A 19,383-nucleotide genomic window follows, 5' to 3' on the forward strand; every position below is an offset into this window, starting at 1 on the left:
AGACAGTTGAACTGGTGGGAAAGCATTTTGACCAGTGTCATGCAATTGAACCGATTTAACTGTTGAAAAAGGTGTTATTGCTTGGTTTACTGCAGTGAAGCTTTCATGGAGCATTGTGCGATGCTTTTTGCCGCATTCTGCAGAGCGAAGAACTTTTGTTGAAGTGCATTGTTGTACATGGTGGCTACCAAAACAGTTGAAACACAGCTTCAATTTTCTCAAGTATTCTTGTCTATCGAGTGGAGACAGGTCTTGGAAATGAAAACATTGAAATAAATACTGACAGCTACCGTTGTTTGGACAAATGACACTTTTCGCAGAGTTGGTTGAAAGCTATTTGACAAGTTTTTTGCGTTGATCCTGATGTGATCTGATGGACGGACGATTGAATTGGCTTTGCTTATTCAATTGCTTCCAAAGGTTGCTAGAAGTATTTGAAAGAGAGCTTTGAGGTTGAGTTGATGCAGAAGAAGTGGGTAGATCACTGCAAGCCTTTGGGTAACTTAAAACTACTCCAAAAGCTATTTGAGAGCTGGCTGAGGTAAACTTCCTTCCAAGACGTGCTTATTCCAATCCAAGCGGACTGTTGTTGAGAGCTTATAAAAGATTTGATTGACATTTGTCGTGAAATGTATGTCATGGTTGAATCCAAATTGCTGGAATGTGTCTAAAGGGACAAAAAGAAAGCAGAGAACTGCGTATAACTGTCTGTTTCCAATATCGAATTGTTCTTCCAGACGTGCTAAAACAGGTGCGTATCAACTGCCATTGCAGCCGTTGCCGTCAACCAAGGCTTTTGCTTCTCCAATCAGAAGCCATTGCAAATGAATCAATTTTTCTAGTAAGGACAATGGAGAACGGTCAATTGTTGCTTCGCTTGATATACACTGAACCACTTTAACCAATTTAATGGATCTCTAACAAATTTTGTTGCCTGTTTCTTGGGAAGCGATTTTTGAAAACAAGTAGACATTGAAGTCGGAGCCTGTGGCACCATACCAACTGTTGGCTGTGTAAAGGACGATTGCGAATTTTTGAGTGGCGGATTCAAAGAAGAAGTTTGGGCCACCTGATGAGTAGCATGGAGCGTCTCTTCGAACTTACTTTGTAAGTCTGGTTTTAATCAGAGCTTTTTTGTTTAATTGATTGAACTGTTTTTCTGCTAGCCATCGGTTGTTAGGTAACTTGGCGTTTTCCTTTCATAGATGGCTGATTTTGTAGAGACCATCCAAAAATCTTGTTGTCCACTCAAGGATTTGTAGAGCCTTTTCATCATTTTTAGACAGAGCCCTTTTTGATGAAGCTAATCCGTAGTTCTCATTTTTGATTCACTATTTTACTTTCTTAAAGAGTCATTTGGCTAGATGGGGTTCAGAGCTGATTTTTGTTTTGAACATTGGATTCTGTTTCTCTGCTGTGACGCTAGTTTTACCTTTACATGACTATCCTACAGGAGTTTCTACAACCCAGGGCGTGTTTTTCGGTCCTTTAATTACCTTACTGCAATGCATCAGTTCCAGATTGTCGATGCCGATGATTATTGTAACTTTATTACCATCAACATTAAGGAACGAAATGTGATTGAGATGTTCAATTTTTTCGCCAAGGTTGTTCAGCCCACTACTGTTAACAGATTTCAAATTCAAATCGAGAACTGCTAAGACTTCCTTTATAAGGAATGGTGATTTATTAGACTGATAAAGTTTAATTATCAAAGACACTGGAAAACAGTCTACTTCTTCTGCTGTGAGGTAGCCACCAATAGGAAACTTGCCAAAAGTTTTCATATCAATACCCAGATTCACAGCTGCGGATTGAAGGAGGAGGCTTTCACAACTTTCGTTGTCGAGATAAGCATATGTCTCGAACGTTTTCTCTCCGTTAGACAGTTGAACTGGTGGGAAAGCATTTTGACCAGTGTCATGCAATTGAACCGATTTAACTGTTGAAAAAGGTGTTATTGCTTGGTTTACTGCAGTGAAGCTTTCATGGAGCATTGTGCGATGCTTTTTGCCGCATTCTGCAGAGCGAAGAACTTTTGTTGAAGTGCATTGTTGTACATGGTGGCTACCAAAACAGTTGAAACACAGCTTCAATTTTCTCAAGTATTCTTGTCTATCGAGTGGAGACAGGTCTTGGAAATGAAAACATTGAAATAAATACTGACAGCTACCGTTGTTTGGACAAATGACACTTTTCGCAGAGTTGGTTGAAAGCTATTTGACAAGTTTTTTGCGTTGATCCTGATGTGATCTGATGGACGGACGATTGAATTGGCTTTGCTTATTCAATTGCTTCCAAAGGTTGCTAGAAGTATTTGAAAGAGAGCTTTGAGGTTGAGTTGATGCAGAAGAAGTGGGTAGATCTCTGCAAGCCTTTGCGTAACTTAAAACTACTCCAAAAGCTATTTGAGAGATGGCTGAGGTAAACTTCCTTCCAAGACGTGCTTATTCCAATCCAAGCGGACTGTTGTTGAGAGCTTATAAAAGATTTGATTGACATTTGTCGTGAAATGTATGTCATGGTTGAATCCAAATTGCTGGAATGTGTCTAAAGGGACAAAAAGAAAGCAGAGAACTGCGTATAACTGTCTGTTTCCAATATCGAATTGTTCTTCCAGACGTGCTAAAACAGGTGCGTATCAACTGCCATTGCAGCCGTTGCCGTCAACCAAGGCTTTTGCTTCTCCAATCAGAAGCCATTGCAAATGAATCAATTTTTCTAGTAAGGACAATGGAGAACGGTCAATTGTTGCTTCGCTTGATGTACACTGAACCACTTTAACCAATTTAATGGATCTCTAACAAATTTTGTTGCCTGTTGCTTGGGAAGCGATTTTTGAAAACAAGTAGACATTGAAGTCGGAGCCTGTGGCACCATACCAACTGTTGGCTGTGTAAAGGACGATTGCGAATTTTTGAGTGGCGGATTCAAAGAAGAAGTTTGGGCCACCTGATGAGTAGCATGGAGTGAAAAAAGTGCGCCATGAAATGTCACTGAAGTACTGTTGAAACCAACAAGGCAACTCCAGACAAGGTGTTGCTAATGGTGCTGGCACTTGATACGTCAGCAGATGTGACGGTGAATTGTTCAGACGAATTTGCTGGCGGCAAAATTGGTTGGAATCTTTCGTTAAGCTACTGGGTGCAGCATTTTTAGGGAGTGATTCACAGTAAGAGCCGTGTTAAGTGGGTGCTACGAAAATGTTGATCTATTAAAATTGTTCAGTATTAGTTTGATTTCTGCTGTTGTCAAAAGTAAAGTTACCATTGGGATGTCATTTGTTTGGCTGCTTTGCGGTTTTTTTTAGGCATTTTTATTTAGTATTGTCGATACGCGGAAGTAGTCTTCAGTATCTTGAATTTGAGTTTGCTCAAATGAGTGCATACATTTTCTGCAAATGTCAATGGTGCTTTCCGTAAAAAATCTTGAATTTTAATGTCGTAACTCTCTTGAATTTCCTTGATTTCCACGAGATTTTCCTTGGCTGTTTCCGAGTCCTCGCCGCAGCCAATGTCGGATGTAATAAATTTAATTCATGACTCGACTTCGCTTTCGTACACCAAATTTAAGTAGTACTGTGTCTGCGTATTTGAGGAGATCGTTGTTTGTTTGTTACTTACTGTGGACTTTCCAGTTCTATTAAAAACTATTGAATTTCGCCAGTCTAACAAAGACAGCTTCATTCCTCGAAGCCTTATGCAACTATGTTGGCTAGTCTGTTAGAAACTGCAATACCTACCTGGTAAACCTAGCTGATTGCCTAAGACCTACTAGTTGCCTACCTGAAGCCTAACCAGAGACCAAATTGACAAGCTACCTGAAAAAACCTAGCTGAGACCTAAAACCAACCAAATACCTACCTGGACCTACCCGCAACCTACTTGATACCTATTCAATCACATACCGGAGGCCACTGAAAACTACCTGTTACCGTCAGGGAAACCTACCTGAAAACCTAGCTGAATACCTAAAAACCTACCATACACCCACCTGGAACCTACCTGCAATCTTCCTGATACCTCTAATCAATAACCTACATGATAAGATCAGAGAAACCGACTCAGTCTATATATCAAATGGAAAAAACATATAGGTCAGAATAAGGTCATTGTTTTTCCGGACAACAAGCAAAGAAAATGCTGATTAAAAAACGTGACGCTAGGCTCGTTTTGTAAACTCGGGAGAGGGGATGAAAGCGCATGGTTAGAGTGACACGAAAACGCAAGAAGGAAATATCATTGAATCAGCGAAAATTTGTCAATAAATTTTAGTCATACAGTGAAAAATTCTCAGGTCACGAGAAAGGATTGAGTAATGAAACTGGCGAAAAACCAGGGAAAAGTAAATCGCAAAGATGAAAAATTTAAGTCCCAGTGAAATATATGAAGCTCGTCTCGTGATGGAATGGGTGTACTCCCAATTGTTCGATGGGGTGGGTTTATTCTAATTTTTCCTCCTCTACCCTTTTCTACAAGAAAAAAAATCTTTGCGAAGAAAATTTTAGATCCCTTGTCTTTTTCGTTGGGCGTCAGAATGTCGCATTGACCGCCTTAAGTTTACTTAGAAAATCATTTTGCTTATTTGATTTATTAATGGATATTACAAGCGTGTAAAATGAATAAATCAGTTCATAGTTTTTTTCTTGTATTGTGTGTTGAATTTTGACTGCTTGTCTTTAATTTCTTTTGATTTGTCAATTCTTTTCCTAACCATTGAAGGCCTGTTTCGGGCGAATATCCATAATAGTGCAGGTTCTCTAATGAAAGGTTCATGATGTGTTGATGACAGCCTATTTTGAAAGGTCAGATTTGAACAGATTTTGCTTTTTTGGAACAATGACATTTCGTCAACATTTTTTGTTTTTGGTAACCACTTTTACGACACAATATTTTTACGCTAAATGTGGAAATAGATTGCTTCTATATTGTTTTTAAAAAAAGGTTACTTTTGTAAGTGTTTATCGCTGGAACTTGTTTGCATTTATTTGAGACCCAATTCAAAGACTTAATTGTTCTCGTGAATAATGGTATGGCTAATTGGAGAACTGCTAATTTTCTTCTTAATCCAGAAAAAAAATCTAGAGAAAATGTTCTATAAACTATGTTTGAAAAGTATACTTCTTAACAGTAGCATGGTGAATTTACTGAATTGCATTGCCAGTGCAAACCAACTTGAGCAACCTATTGGAGTCCTAAGATCTGAAACGTTTGACTTATTAAGACCATTTTGCAATTGAAAGCTTCATTTCGACCAAATTCTTTTAGTCTTTTAGCTGTTTTAAATGATAGCATATATTAGCAACAACTTCAATTTGAAGTAACAAATTTGCTGTTAACTTCAACCTCCTCAATCCTCAAAAGGATAAAAAAAACCTTTTTCTGAGGCAGAATTTTTTATCGTGTAAGTAAGATCTTGAAAGACAGACATTTAATTTTAACGTTTATCAAGAAAAAAATTATGCTTTCATCATGATAGACCTGAAAAATTTTCATTAAACGTTCTAGGCAAAATATTCTTCCACTGACAAATGCAGATGAATTAGTAAAAAAAAACAAATGGCCAATGTTCTGCAATGGGGAACTCCAAAAAATTTCGCGTTTTGTGGTAACGAAATCATTTCGAACATGTAACTTTTTAGCAATTACTCGAGACCAAATTTCATGACTTAGTTGCTCTTGTGAACATTGCTATGGGTGTAATATGGGATGTGGGTTATATATTTCTCAATTTTTGGTCATTGGCCTCGTATTGTTGGCAGACCGTAACGTGAACAATAAGAAAATCAGAATGGCTTGAATTTGTATCTCGCCAGAGTGCTCAAAAGTTTTCACTGTCAATAAATAGAACGACTCTCATTGGGCAATACACCGATACTTTTTGATAGTACGATGATGGGGTAGATAATAGAGGGGTCATTGGAACAATTTTTTTTTGTAAATCAGTTTTATAAAAAAAATTCATTACTAACAGGAAGCCCTTTTGGACTCGCGACTCAGAGACCAATTAAATCAAATTTTTGTCTAAATATGGATAACAGATTTTTGGAAGAATTCAAGTAAAATATTTGGTTGGCGCATAATAATACATTTTTATGAGAAGCGCTGATTGTGTTCTGTGCATTCAGTTCCGTGTACTTACAATTTTTTTCATAAATTATACAAATTTCATAAAAAGCTTCAAAATCTGAGCACCGTCTCAACACAATCTTTACATAGTTTCAACACTCGAGAATCACCCGGTTGGATGGATAATCAGAAAATATTCAAGATAAACGGTGAAAATTTGTTTCATTCACTGAAAATTTTATACATAATTTTGCGTTGAAATTTTTTGAGTTTTTGTTAGATCACCGCTTACCCTAGCGTTAAAATTATATAATTTGCCGGTGAAATGTTGTAAATTTTTGTAATTTCACCGCCTAATCTTCTTGCGAATTTACAAAATTTCAGCGCATTCACCGCATTTTACCGCAAAATTGTATGCGAAATTTGCGGTAAACAAATTTTTCACCGTTTATATTACATATTTTTACAATTTTATGCGTTGATAGGACAAAAAATCACCACTTCCCAGCTTTGATCTAACAAAAATTCACTGCTTTTCTTACATGATTTCATCGCCTTTAATGCGCTGTTCTTCACAAATTCAAAAAGTTTTCGGCTTAAAATTGCATGTTTCTCCTTATCTTCACTGCTTATCTAACAAAATTTTAAGCGTTTTAAGCGGTGAATTTTTGTAATTTCACCACTAAATTCAACGGCTAAATTATGTAACTTCGCCGCTACCAGGCAATTTTTTCGCCGCATTCACTGCCTCATTATATAAAGTCACCGCATTCATCGCTTATCTTACAAACTTCTCCGCATTCACCGCTCAACTTTCATAATTTTGCGTTGAAGGGCGATGACGCCTCGACCAGGGCAGCGCAAAAGGTATTTTCTTAAATAGTTTCTGTGTAAGTGTTAAAAACATTTCCAACACGTTCCTTACATGTCTTCCATATTTCGATAATATAGGTTTCTGCTTATTTTTTACATATATTCCGCACAAATCTTATAAAATATGGTCACCGTTTCAGCGCAATTCTTACGTAAGCTCAACTTTTCAAACCATAGAAAACTAAAGAATTAAGCAATTTGTGTATAAATATACAGAACTTCACCAGCTGTTGACATATTATCTACATCAAGAGACAACTACGAAACCCAAACTCGGTCAAAAACCTGTATTGTTGTCGCAAAAGTAAGGAAACTATATAAGCGGAGCGATGCAAGTTTGTAAATTCCATAAGTTAAATATGGAGTTCGTAAAAAATTTATGTTAGGAATGCGTGGAAACAGTGCACGACAGAGGTTGCAAATTTGGGATATATACCTGAAAATTGCGGAAATTGTGTATTAAATGTGTGGAAAAAACAAGTTTTTGTTTTTTCTTTTTGTTTTTTGACATCCAATTTTTGACCGACAAAATTTCTGCAAGAGTATTGCATGAGACATAAGATAGAACACTTACAGCTGTGTTTGAGGTCTTCTTTGAGCAATTTTTGTTTGTTTTTCTGCAGCGTAAGATAAATCAGTCCTGTCTATTTTTGAGCACTTTATGCAAAGTTCGTTGTTTTCTTTCATTGTACTACAGGTTGCAACTATTGGCAATTTTAAAACTACTGTTAACCTAGCATTACGAGCGCTCCTCAATAAACTTAATCTTCCAAGAACCTTTCAAGAAAAAAATTATAAAAAAAGTTTAAAATTGAAGTAGACACAAAAACAACTGCCGTAAAAACGATAAAAATATTTATCTTAACTCATGTTTGCTTCTTTACAAATCTATGCCACGAAAGCAAATGTATATAAACTGTTCCCCTATTTCTCGTTCGTTCTGTAAAAAGTTCTTATTATGTTACATTAGCAAAAACATCTAATTTTTTTTGTGCAGAAATATTTTTTTTTCTGAACCAATTGTTCTTTCGATGAAATATTGTCTGAAATCAAACATTAGCTTGATAAAAATGCCAGGATTATATAAATGGAGTTCATTATAAAACTGTTTAGAAAGTAAATTGAAAATTATGCTGACCAAAATTCTTTTCTCAAAGATGTTTTGTGTAAACTTTTGTAGGGAAGAGGTCAGATTTTTCGGTTCTTTTGTATTTAAACATCATAGATGCCATTAAGCATAGTTATTTCTCGCTTACGGGTCATTCAAAGAAAATATAAATTTGTGATATGCTGTCCTATGTTAAAATTTTTATGCACGATGAATGAGGGGAAAATAATAGACAAATTTGAATTTCATTATACGTCATATATACGATGCAAAAACCAATTCCTTTGTGTATTGTTTAAGTTTTGCCAATCCCCTCAAGTGCATCAGTTTTTTGAAATTGAAGATCAATAACTAAAAAGAGAAGTGCAGTGATATTGAGGGTATTGGATAACTTTTCTCAAAATTTATATTAATTACTTTTGAAATTAACTGGACATTAATTTTGAATATTTTTAACTCAATTTTAGCTCAATAATGACAGAGAAAAAGTCGAACCAGCTCTTGGCACAAACTCCAAAAATTTATTTAAACATTGAATACAAATTCAATCCACTTCCGTGAACTGAAAGCAAAGCTTTTCTTGCATTTAAATAATAGCCATCAAAAAATTATCTTTAAAATTCAGATCTTTTTGTCAATTAAACTCGAATCTGAATCAAATCTTTCTTTAAAAAAAGTAATTGCAAATAATTCCGTCAACAAATATTGCTGATTACTTTGTGGGAATTTTTTCTTGATTTCAAGAAACTAGACTTTAAAGCAACACAAAACCAATTGACAAACAATTACACAAAAACAAACGAAACAAAAATAGATTAGGCGGTACTACAGCAAAAAAAAAAAATAAATATATTTTGATCAATTTTTATTTTTTTTCAACTCTCGTTGACATTTTTCACAAAAATTTTAGCATCAGTTCAGCAAAGCTAAATTATATTTTTAACGCTGACGTAGCTAGTTCTTTGCCACAATATTTATTGCTTGCCTTCAATTCGAAATTCCACTTCTTTTGTTTCGTCGGTTATTTGTTAGGAGATTGAGAGAGACGATAATCTCGCGTCAATTTGTCATTAAACTTTACATTTTTTCCACAAAGTTCGCTACAGAAGTGAAACCGCGAGGAGAAAGACAGAATGAGTGAAAACTTAGAGGAAATCCCAAAATTAGAAAACTTAAGACCAGGTGGTGTAATGGTTTACTCACTAGGTCTACAAAACGCTTGTTGAAATTGTCAGTATTGGTCCTTATACAAAATGATGCGCTATTGCTGAACCCCAAACACATTTTTTGCCCTTAGGTTTCTATGCTCAAGATGCACAATTGCATTCGGAACCCAACAATTAGTCTGTGCTAATTCAGTTTTCCAAAAAACGCTATTTCAGCGCTTGTCTTGAAGTTGTGTCACTGCTATTTCGCGTTATCTTTTAGTGTCAATTGTTACTTCTCGTATGTTTTCTGAGATAATTGAGCACTTTTTCAAACCCTAGTGCTGCAAACGTAGTTGCAAGTGATATATTAGTGAGCTTTGAAAAGTTTTGCGAAGTATTTAAGTGTTCAAAGGGAAAATACTGAAATTGCAATTTATAACTTTCTGGTAAAAATGCTGATTTAACGTTTTAGTTGTTGAAGTGCTGAACTAACGTTAAAATTTTCATGTAATTATTAAGCGTTGAAAGATTGTGATAGAACCGTTGAATATTCAAATAAAAACTGGCGGAAAAAGTTTGACTGCCAGAAAGATCGCAGGAAAAGCGACGATTTTGAGGTGATATTAATGACTTAGTACCTTCTGCTACTATCAGCGCTTTAGACCACTTTTCAGCGCTCTTGATGCATGTGTGAACCGAAAGAGAAAAGAAGGAACGAAAGAAGGGTTCTGAGAAATTCCAAAGTTAGGATTCGGAACTTGTCAAAATCTTGTTGAAGCTTTGCCGAAAATGCTATTTCAGCGATTGTCCCAACCGCGTGAGTGCTAATTCGGAATTGCACTTTTTTAGTGTTATTTTTCGCTTCTCTTGAGTTTTCAGAGATAATTGAGCCCTTTCTCAAACACTACCGCCGTAAACGCAGTTGCAAGTGATGAAGTAATTAGCTTTGAAAAATTGTGAGAAATTGTGAACAGTGTTCATAGGGAAAGTGCTGAATTTGCAATAAATAACTTGCTGGTAAAAAGCTGATTTAACGTTAAAAAGTAGTTGAAGTGCAAAATCAGCGTTGAAAAATTTTTGAGATATTCTTTGTGTTGAAAGATTGTGAGGACAATTGAAAGTTCGCTTAAGAATTGCGGTTGAAAACAGCTGAATTATTTCTGAAAAATTGCAGGAAAAGTAATGATTTTGATGTGATTCTAAATCATTAATAGCTTTTGCTACCTTCGCCGCTTTTCAGCATTATTCAGCGCTCTTGTTGCAAAAAAATGAGCAATAATTGTCGTTGGTAGTTCGAGTTCGACAAGGGATTTTAAAGTTTTCCCTGATCTGTTCCGTTTTCCAAAGCTTAGTGATAGTAAACATACATTTTGTTATAGTGCTTGTGTTAAATTGCAGACGATGTTCTGTTCAAACATATTTGCGTGGTTTTAGCATAGTTAAATATGACTCTGCATAAGTCACCTAAAAAGTCTGGCTACGCTGTACTCGAGAAATGCCAGAACTTCTCAGTGACTTCTAGCTGAGGAAAGTAACATACGTACTATGTCCTCATATGAATCAAAAACAGAGAGGAATTAATTTCTCATATTCTTCGTTTGAGTCGCGAGTGTTATGGTGATACGAGACCCTTTGACGCATTTGGCAGCAGTGAGAACCCAGTATTGATCCAAAATGACCCCACCACAATGTGCAGCTGTTGCTCCAATATGACGTGTCCTCACCAAAAACTTACGATCCAAAGCCGGACGACCATTAATAATATTTGTCAATCTTTTGCTGGAAAAACTACTAACAATTTTCGGTGAATTTTCAATTAGCACAGAAACGGAACTGAGGCAAGAGAAATCAATTAAAGCTTTCCATAAAAGGATCTTTATCATATTTTGTGCGGGCATTACTATTGTTCAAAACGAAATTAATGAGCTCTGCTAGCAATTGAGATTTTGATCACCTGTAGGTTACGAATCCTTGATCTTTTTGATCTTAGTGTGTGATTTATATCAAGGTGTGTGTGATATTTATTCAAGTTAAACATGAGCGCTTATTAATGAAGGGTCAGTTACAAAGACAGTTCGTTACAACTAGTAAGCTATGGCAATTGATCAGTAAATAACAGGAGCATAATAGATAAAGGTCAATCTAAAACAGCTAAACAAAAATTAATTAACAGCCCTTGTGGAAAACCAAAAAGTTATCTTGCATGATTCTGATAGGATTGCAAAACAATGCATAGTCTTTGAAAAAATTCGTAACAAATTTTGGTGACATTATAAACTTTTTCATTAAGCAAATATCAAATGCATAAATGAAGATAAAATTCCGAAAGCAATTCGATTTTTTCAAACTGCTATATGTGTTTCCCAGGTGTTATTTAGTGCAAAAAAGCAATCAAGAATATTAACCAGTCGGATTTAATTATTTAAAATGAGTATAAAATCGAGTCTAATATAGGTAGATATGTCAAAAAAAGTTTGTTTAACCTAATTTCAAGTAAATATAGCCACAATAGGTACCGATTAAAGTGGCTTTCGGCTTAATAGTTTCAGGTTTTCGAGAAGATTGTCGATCGATTATGAACCGATTCTGATGTCAATAAAATCAGACAACGAACCGGTAAAAGAGTATTAAAAAAATTTGCTGTCTAAATCTCTCTTGTTGCCATGATCGTACCAATGATTACACGTTAGTTTATGATACTAAAACGTTGCTTAATGTTGATTTACGAACATGTTAAACTGATTTCATTAGTTCGGAAAAGGATCTGAGAGAATATGGAAACGTGGAAAGCTAACAAAAATGCTGCTGAACTCGACCAAAAAGGTCTTAAAAGGAGATTCAACCCTTCCACTGCGCCACACCAAGGTGGTATCTGAGAGAAACCAGTAAGTAATTTCAAGCGTGTAACTTACAGCATCAATTGAACACGTCGCCTCACAGATGCAGTTTAAGTACTACTTTTTGTCTAGAAGAACACGCACTTAATTCACATCCGTAGATGCCCGTAGGCGCCGACACGTCGTACCTGGGCGCCTTTCACCTAGTAACCTTCTCCTTGCAAGTAAAGCAAGTAGTATCCCCTCCGTCATTTGCTTTGATGAGTTCGGTCACCTTTGGCGGTACGACCGCGCAGAGTCTTACGCTAACGCTTTTTCGTTACATGGGATCAACGAGTACGTCCTAGCACTGAATCGACGTTCGGAGTGGCACACGCCTGCCGAGCAACACGTAAACTGCCTGACCGGCGATTTGGTTTTCTTTAATTGTACAGACTAACTAGAGGGGTTACTACTCTACTGCTGGAATCACTCTATTCCGTAACGGTTCGGACAGGTTCGGACCGCTAGCAAAAATGGTACCCATTCTCCGAACATTTTTATATGCGCCGGAAGATGTTACTAAGTAAAAAAGCAAGCAAGAATATAAACCAATCAGATTCAAGGATTTAAAATGCGTATACAATTGCGTCTAATATACGTAGAAATGTCAGTAAAAAATCGTTTAACCTAATGTAAAGTAAACGTAGCCACAATAGGTACCGATTAGGTAGGAAGTGGCTGTCGGCTTAATAGTTTTAGTATTTGTAGAAGATTGTCGATTGATTATGAACCGATTTTGATGTCAATGAAATCAGACAAAAACCTGGTAAAAGAGCGTCAAAAACTTTACCGTCTAAATCTCTTTTATTGTCATGATCGTACCAATGATTTTATGTTACTTTATGATACTAAGACGTTGCTCAATGTTAATTTACGAACACGTTGACTTATTGAACGTTGATTTGTTCCGTTTATGGATAATTGAATTTACTTGCCAATTTAAAAGCATGTACTCTTCATGGAAATTAACTAACAATTTAGAATAATTAAAGGCAATTTTCTGCTTTCGGCTCTTTTGAATCCAGTCAGACAGACAGTTTTCAGCGCATCATAGCGCTGGTTTTTATGGGACGTCAGTTCTTTGTACTGGAACCACAGTAACGATCTCTTTGTTTCAACCCAAGATTTTAAATTTGCTCACCAGAATGCGAATTGGAACTTGGCTTCCCAGGTTGAGGTCCCAGACGGAAGCAAGTGTGTCCAGACCGAAGATGAACGAAATTCAGTACTATCTAGAATGTATTGTGGGCTCTGAAAATAGGGTCAAAATGAATTAATTGATTCAAGCAACTAAAAATTTTTAGTTGCTTACCACTTGCTGACTACTTGCTGATTAACTCACTTGCTGATTAAATCAATTAACTCACTACTTGCTGATTACTTCATTTTACCATGAAATTTCAGCTCGAAATTGAAATACAGGCATTCTGCACCAATGCTCTCGTTATAATCATACGTACAAACATGAGGTTAAATAGCCCACATATTTCCGGGTTAATAAGTTTAGAACAACTGCCTTTTGACGCATCGAGTTAATAAGGGGTTGCAACGAAGCCGAAGGCTACAGAGGGAAAGCATTAAAAACGAACGTCAAAAAGCACTAGTCAAGAGAACTCAATTTCCAGATGTGCACGAAAAAAGTACCCAATAACTCAACTGTCCAATAACAAACACACATGGTGGCCGCCATATTGGCCGACAGGGCGTTTAGCCGACAACCAAAAAATGAGAAATTTAACCGACAATTTAAGTGAAATGAGCAATAAAACTTATTCTGGAGCTGTGATTGGCCAATTTAAAACACTATTTCGTAAGCGGACAAATATACCGCAGTTTTTTCATCAACAAGTGTAACGAAGGTTTATCCGTGGCCATGCCGTGGCCATTTAACCGCATCTGGCCATGCCTCGCGGGCCATGGCCATGCCTCAGCGGCCCGTGGGACTTGATATGAATCTATCACAACCGAACTACTGATTTATGGACCAATGAGACTTTTACGACCAATTATGATAAAACTGTCGGCTAAATTTCCCATTTTTTCCTTGTCGGCCAATTTTCCTAGCACCACACAACATATGTTTAACGGCAAAATCCACGGATATTAAAGTCAAGCACATCTGTAAATTAATTATTAATAGAATGGTAGTTATAATGTATCTCTACATTGATTATGGCCGTTAGATATAGAGCTCCCTTCAAGATCAAGGCTTTCCGATAAAATGGTTAATTTGAGGCTTCAAATCGGTAATGTTGAGAAAAACTTCCTCCCCTCGGCATCCTTCAAATTCACCGTTGCCCATGTTCGGCACTTTGGTTGCTTTTGGCTTTACTATCCCGTACAGGCACGCAGGCCGTCTGAACTCAATTCTGGAGTCTTCACTGCACTCAAATTGGTACACCGGAGATCCCGTGTCTCGCAAACATGAGTTTGCATCTATAACACACCCTAGACGAACTGGGACGGTTATCTGCTAAGATCTTGCAAGATTCTTGCGAAAAACGGTTATCTGGTAAGATCTTGTAAGAGTCTTGCAAATAACGGTTATCTGCTAAGAGGCAAGATTGCAACGGTTATCTTGTAAGACACTTACAAGACCCTTACCAGATAAGCGTTTCATCTTTTTTGGTTAAAGCATCCAAAAAAGTCTGTGTTTTCCACCCTAGACACAAATGGGTGACTTCAAAATAAAAGAAATATACCGACTTTTTGTTGTGGTAGTACAAATAGGATTTCCAGTTGTATTTCAACCAACCATACAAAGAATTTTTATTTTGCCAGCTAGACAGCCTGTAAACACAAAAACCAACATTGTTGCTCACCGTAGAGACTATTTTTCTTAATATGCTTACCAGACAAACAGATGTGACATCATCACAATCCGCACAAAAAAGCTGCAGATTTTTGCTTTTTGGGGTAATGTGGATCAATTCCATCTGGTGCCGTCAAAAATGTTAGTTGATGTAAGAATTTCAACTCATCACAAACTAAATTTCTGAAAAAAAAATTCCATGCCAATTTGTGGGGCGTCAATGTACACAATGATGCACACATACTGCGGAACTGTGTCGATCAAAAGAAATATTTTGTACAAAGCATTTTTTTGATCTGTTCAATACTACTGACAATCAAGTTTTACCAACTGATTGAACTTTCTAAGCGTCAATTAACTTGTCCTTTGGTAATTTGTTGTCATGAATCTTTTATCGAGTCGATCTTTTTGCTTTGTATCATTTGTTATCCTCTAAAAAAGCAAAAAAACTGCAGCTTTTCACAAAAAGTCAATTGAATAGCTAAATTCATCACAGATGTGTTAACAATGCTTTATAACGGTTTCAAATATAGATTACCGTAGTAAACAATGGTTGCCGTGCACCCGGGCTAATTGTTGGTCTAGGTGGTTTGAAAAAAAAGTACTTAATACGTTGTCAAATTTCGAGCTCAAAAGTTATTCTTGTGCGTTTTCATAAAAAGCGACTTTCAATCCAGTCAAGGACTTGTTCAAATGAATTGAGGGCCTACGTAGGAGTGTCATAGTCCTAGTGGCTTCTAAAAGTGAGCTTATTTTTGATCCAGCTGATTTACGAAAAAAGTTCTTGATACGTTGTCAAATTTCGGGCTCAAAAAATTGATTTGTGCAGTTTCATAAAAAGCGACTTTCAATCTAAGCAAGGACTTGTTCAAATGAATTGAGGGCCTACGTAGGAGTGTCATAGTCCTAGTGGGTTCTACTGGAGGGCTAATTGTTGATCTAGGTTGTCTGAGGAAAAAGTACTTAATACGTTGTCAAATTTCGAGCTCAAAATTTATTCTTGTGCGTTTTCATAAAAAGTGATTTTCAATATAGCCGAGGACTTGTTCAAGTGAGTTGAGGGCCTATGTAGGAGTGTCTTAGTCCTAGTAGGTTCTACTGGAGGGCTAATTGTTGGTCTAGGTGGTTTGAAAAAAAAGTACTTAATACGTTGTCAAATTTCGAGCTCAAAAGTTATTCTTGTGCGTTTTCATAAAAAGCGACTTTCAATCCAGTCAAGGACTTGTTCAAATGAATTGAGGGCCTACGTAGGAGTGTCATAGTCCTAGTGGCTTCTAAAAGTGAGCTTATTTTTGATCCAGCTGATTTACGAAAAAAGTTCTTGATACGTTGTCAAATTTCGGGCTCAAAAAATTGATTTGTGCAGTTTCATAAAAAGCGACTTTCAATCTAAGCAAGGACTTGTTCAAATGAATTGAGGGCCTACGTAGGAGTGTCATAGTCCTAGTGGGTTCTACTGGAGGGCTAATTGTTGATCTAGGTTGTCTGAGGAAAAAGTACTTAATACGTTGTCAAATTTCGAGCTCAAAATTTACTCTTGTGCGTTTTCATAAAAAGTGATTTTCAATATAGCCGAGGACTTGTTCAAGTGAGTTGAGGGTCTATGTAGGAGTGTCTTAGTCCTAGTAGGTTCTACTGGAGGGCTAATTGTTGGTCTAGGTGGTTTGAAAAAAAAGTACTTAATACGTTGTCAAATTTCGAGCTCAAAAGTTATTCTTGTGCGTTTTCATAAAAAGCGACTTTCAATCCAGTCAAGGACTTGTTCAAATGAATTGAGGGCCTACGTAGGAGTGTCATAGTCCTAGTGGCTTCTAAAAGTGAGCTTATTTTTGATCCAGCTGATTTACGAAAAAAGTTCTTGATACGTTGTCAAATTTCGGGCTCAAAAAATTGATTTGTGCAGTTTCATAAAAAGCGACTTTCAATCTAAGCAAGGACTTGTTCAAATGAATTGAGGGCCTACGTAGGAGTGTCATAGTCCTAGTGGGTTCTACTGGAGGGCTAATTGTTGATCTAGGTGGTCTGAGGAAAAAGTACTTAATACGTTGTCAAATTTCGAGCTCAAAATTTATTCTTGTGCGTTTTCATAAAAAGTGATTTTCAATATAGCCGAGGACTTGTTCAAATGAGTTGAGGGTCTATGTAGGAGTGTCTTAGTCCTAGTAGGTTCTACTGGAGGGCTAATTGTTGGTCTAGGTGGTTTGAGAAAAAAGTACTAAATACGTTGTCAAATTTCGAGCTCAAAAGTTATTCTTGTGCGTTTTCATAAAAAGCGACTTTCAATCCAGTCAAGGACTTGTTCAAATGAATTGAGGGCCTACGTAGGAGTGTCATAGTCCTAGTGGCTTCTAAAAGTGAGCTTATTTTTGATCCAGCTGATTTACGAAAAAAGTTCTTGATACGTTGTCAAATTTCGGGCTCAAAAAATTGATTTGTGCAGTTTCATAAAAAGCGACTTTCAATCTAAGCAAGGACTTGTTCAAATGAATTGAGGGCCTACGTAGGAGTGTCATAGTCCTAGTGGGTTCTACTGGAGGGCTAATTGTTGATCTAGGTTGTCTGAGGAAAAAGTACTTAATACGTTGTCAAATTTCGAGCTCAAAATTTATTCTTGTGCGTTTTCATAAAAAGTGATTTTCAATATAGCCGAGGACTTGTTCAAGTGAGTTGAGGGTCTATGTAGGAGTGTCTTAGTCCTAGTAGGTTCTACTGGAGGGCTAATTGTTGGTCTAGGTGGTTTGAAAAAAAAGTACTTAATACGTTGTCAAATTTCGAGCTCAAAAGTTATTCTTGTGCGTTTTCATAAAAAGCGACTTTCAATCCAGTCAAGGACTTGTTCAAATGAATTGAGGGCCTACGTAGGAGTGTCATAGTCCTAGTGGCTTCTAAAAGTGAGCTTATTTTTGATCCAGCTGATTTACGAAAAAAGTTCTTGATACGTTGTCAAATTTCGGGCTCAAAAAATTGATTTGTGCAGTTTCATAAAAAGCGACTTTCAATCTAAGCAAGGACTTGTTCAAATGAATTGAGGGCCTACGTAGGAGTGTCATAGTCCTAGTGGGTTCTACTGGAGGGCTAATTGTTGATCTAGGTGGTCTGAGGAAAAAGTACTTAATACGTTGTCAAATTTCGAGCTCAAAATTTATTCTTGTGCGTTTTCATAAAAAGTGATTTTCAATATAGCCGAGGACTTGTTCAAATGAGTTGAGGGTCTATGTAGGAGTGTCTTAGTCCTAGTAGGTTCTACTGGAGGGCTAATTGTTGGTCTAGGTGGTTTGAGAAAAAAGTACTAAATACGTTGTCAAATTTCGAGCTCAAAAGTTATTCTTGTGCGTTTTCATAAAAAGCGACTTTCAATCCAGTCAAGGACTTGTTCAAATGAATTGAGGGCCTACGTAGGAGTGTCATAGTCCTAGTGGCTTCTAAAAGTGAGCTTATTTTTGATCCAGCTGATTTACGAAAAAAGTTCTTGATACGTTGTCAAATTTCGGGCTCAAAAAATTGATTTGTGCAGTTTCATAAAAAGCGACTTTCAATCTAAGCAAGGACTTGTTCAAATGAATTGAGGGCCTACGTAGGAGTGTCATAGTCCTAGTGGGTTCTACTGGAGGGCTAATTGTTGATCTAGGTTGTCTGAGGAAAAAGTACTTAATACGTTGTCAAATTTCGAGCTCAAAATTTATTCTTGTGCGTTTTCATAAAAAGTGATTTTCAATATAGCCGAGGACTTGTTCAAGTGAGTTGAGGGTCTATGTAGGAGTGTCTTAGTCCTAGTAGGTTCTACTGGAGGGCTAATTGTTGGTCTAGGTGGTTTGAAAAAAAAGTACTTAATACGTTGTCAAATTTCGAGCTCAAAAGTTATTCTTGTGCGTTTTCATAAAAAGCGACTTTCAATCCAGTCAAGGACTTGTTCAAATGAATTGAGGGCCTACGTAGGAGTGTCATAGTCCTAGTGGCTTCTAAAAGTGAGCTTATTTTTGATCCAGCTGATTTACGAAAAAAGTTCTTGATACGTTGTCAAATTTCGGGCTCAAAAAATTGATTTGTGCAGTTTCATAAAAAGCGACTTTCAATCTAAGCAAGGACTTGTTCAAATGAATTGAGGGCCTACGTAGGAGTGTCATAGTTCTAGTGGGTTCTACTGGAGGGCTAATTGTTGATCTAGGTGGTCTGAGGAAAAAGTACTTAATACGTTGTCAAATTTCGAGCTCAAAATTTATTCTTGTGCGTTTTCATAAAAAGTGATTTTCAATATAGCCGAGGACTTGTTCAAATGAGTTGAGGGTCTATGTAGGAGTGTCTTAGTCCTAGTAGGTTCTACTGGAGGGCTAATTGTTGGTCTAGGTGGTTTGAGAAAAAAGTACTAAATACGTTGTCAAATTTCGAGCTCAAAAGTTATTCTTGTGCGTTTTCATAAAAAGCGACTTTCAATCTAGTCAAGGACTTGTTCAAATGAATTGAGGGCCTGCGTAGGAGTGTCATAGTCCTAGTGGGT

General features: G+C 36.7%; 1 protein-coding gene across 1 annotated transcript in view; it reads right to left on the bottom strand.

The window, feature by feature from the left end:
* LOC142355777 (uncharacterized) overlaps positions 1-13,296 on the bottom strand; it is a 38,199-nt gene extending 24,903 nt beyond the window's left edge. The window contains exon 1 of the mRNA XM_075407835.1: positions 13,218-13,296. The gene's annotated coding sequence lies outside the window, so the exon portion shown is untranslated. The remainder of the gene's footprint in view (positions 1-13,217) is intronic.
* Positions 13,297-19,383: the final 6,087 nt, after the last annotated feature.

The sequence above is a fragment of the Convolutriloba macropyga genome, unplaced genomic scaffold (assembly GCF_964194025.1).
Source record: "Convolutriloba macropyga unplaced genomic scaffold, txConMacr16.3 SCAFFOLD_321, whole genome shotgun sequence".
Taxonomy (NCBI): domain Eukaryota; kingdom Metazoa; phylum Xenacoelomorpha; order Acoela; family Convolutidae; genus Convolutriloba; species Convolutriloba macropyga.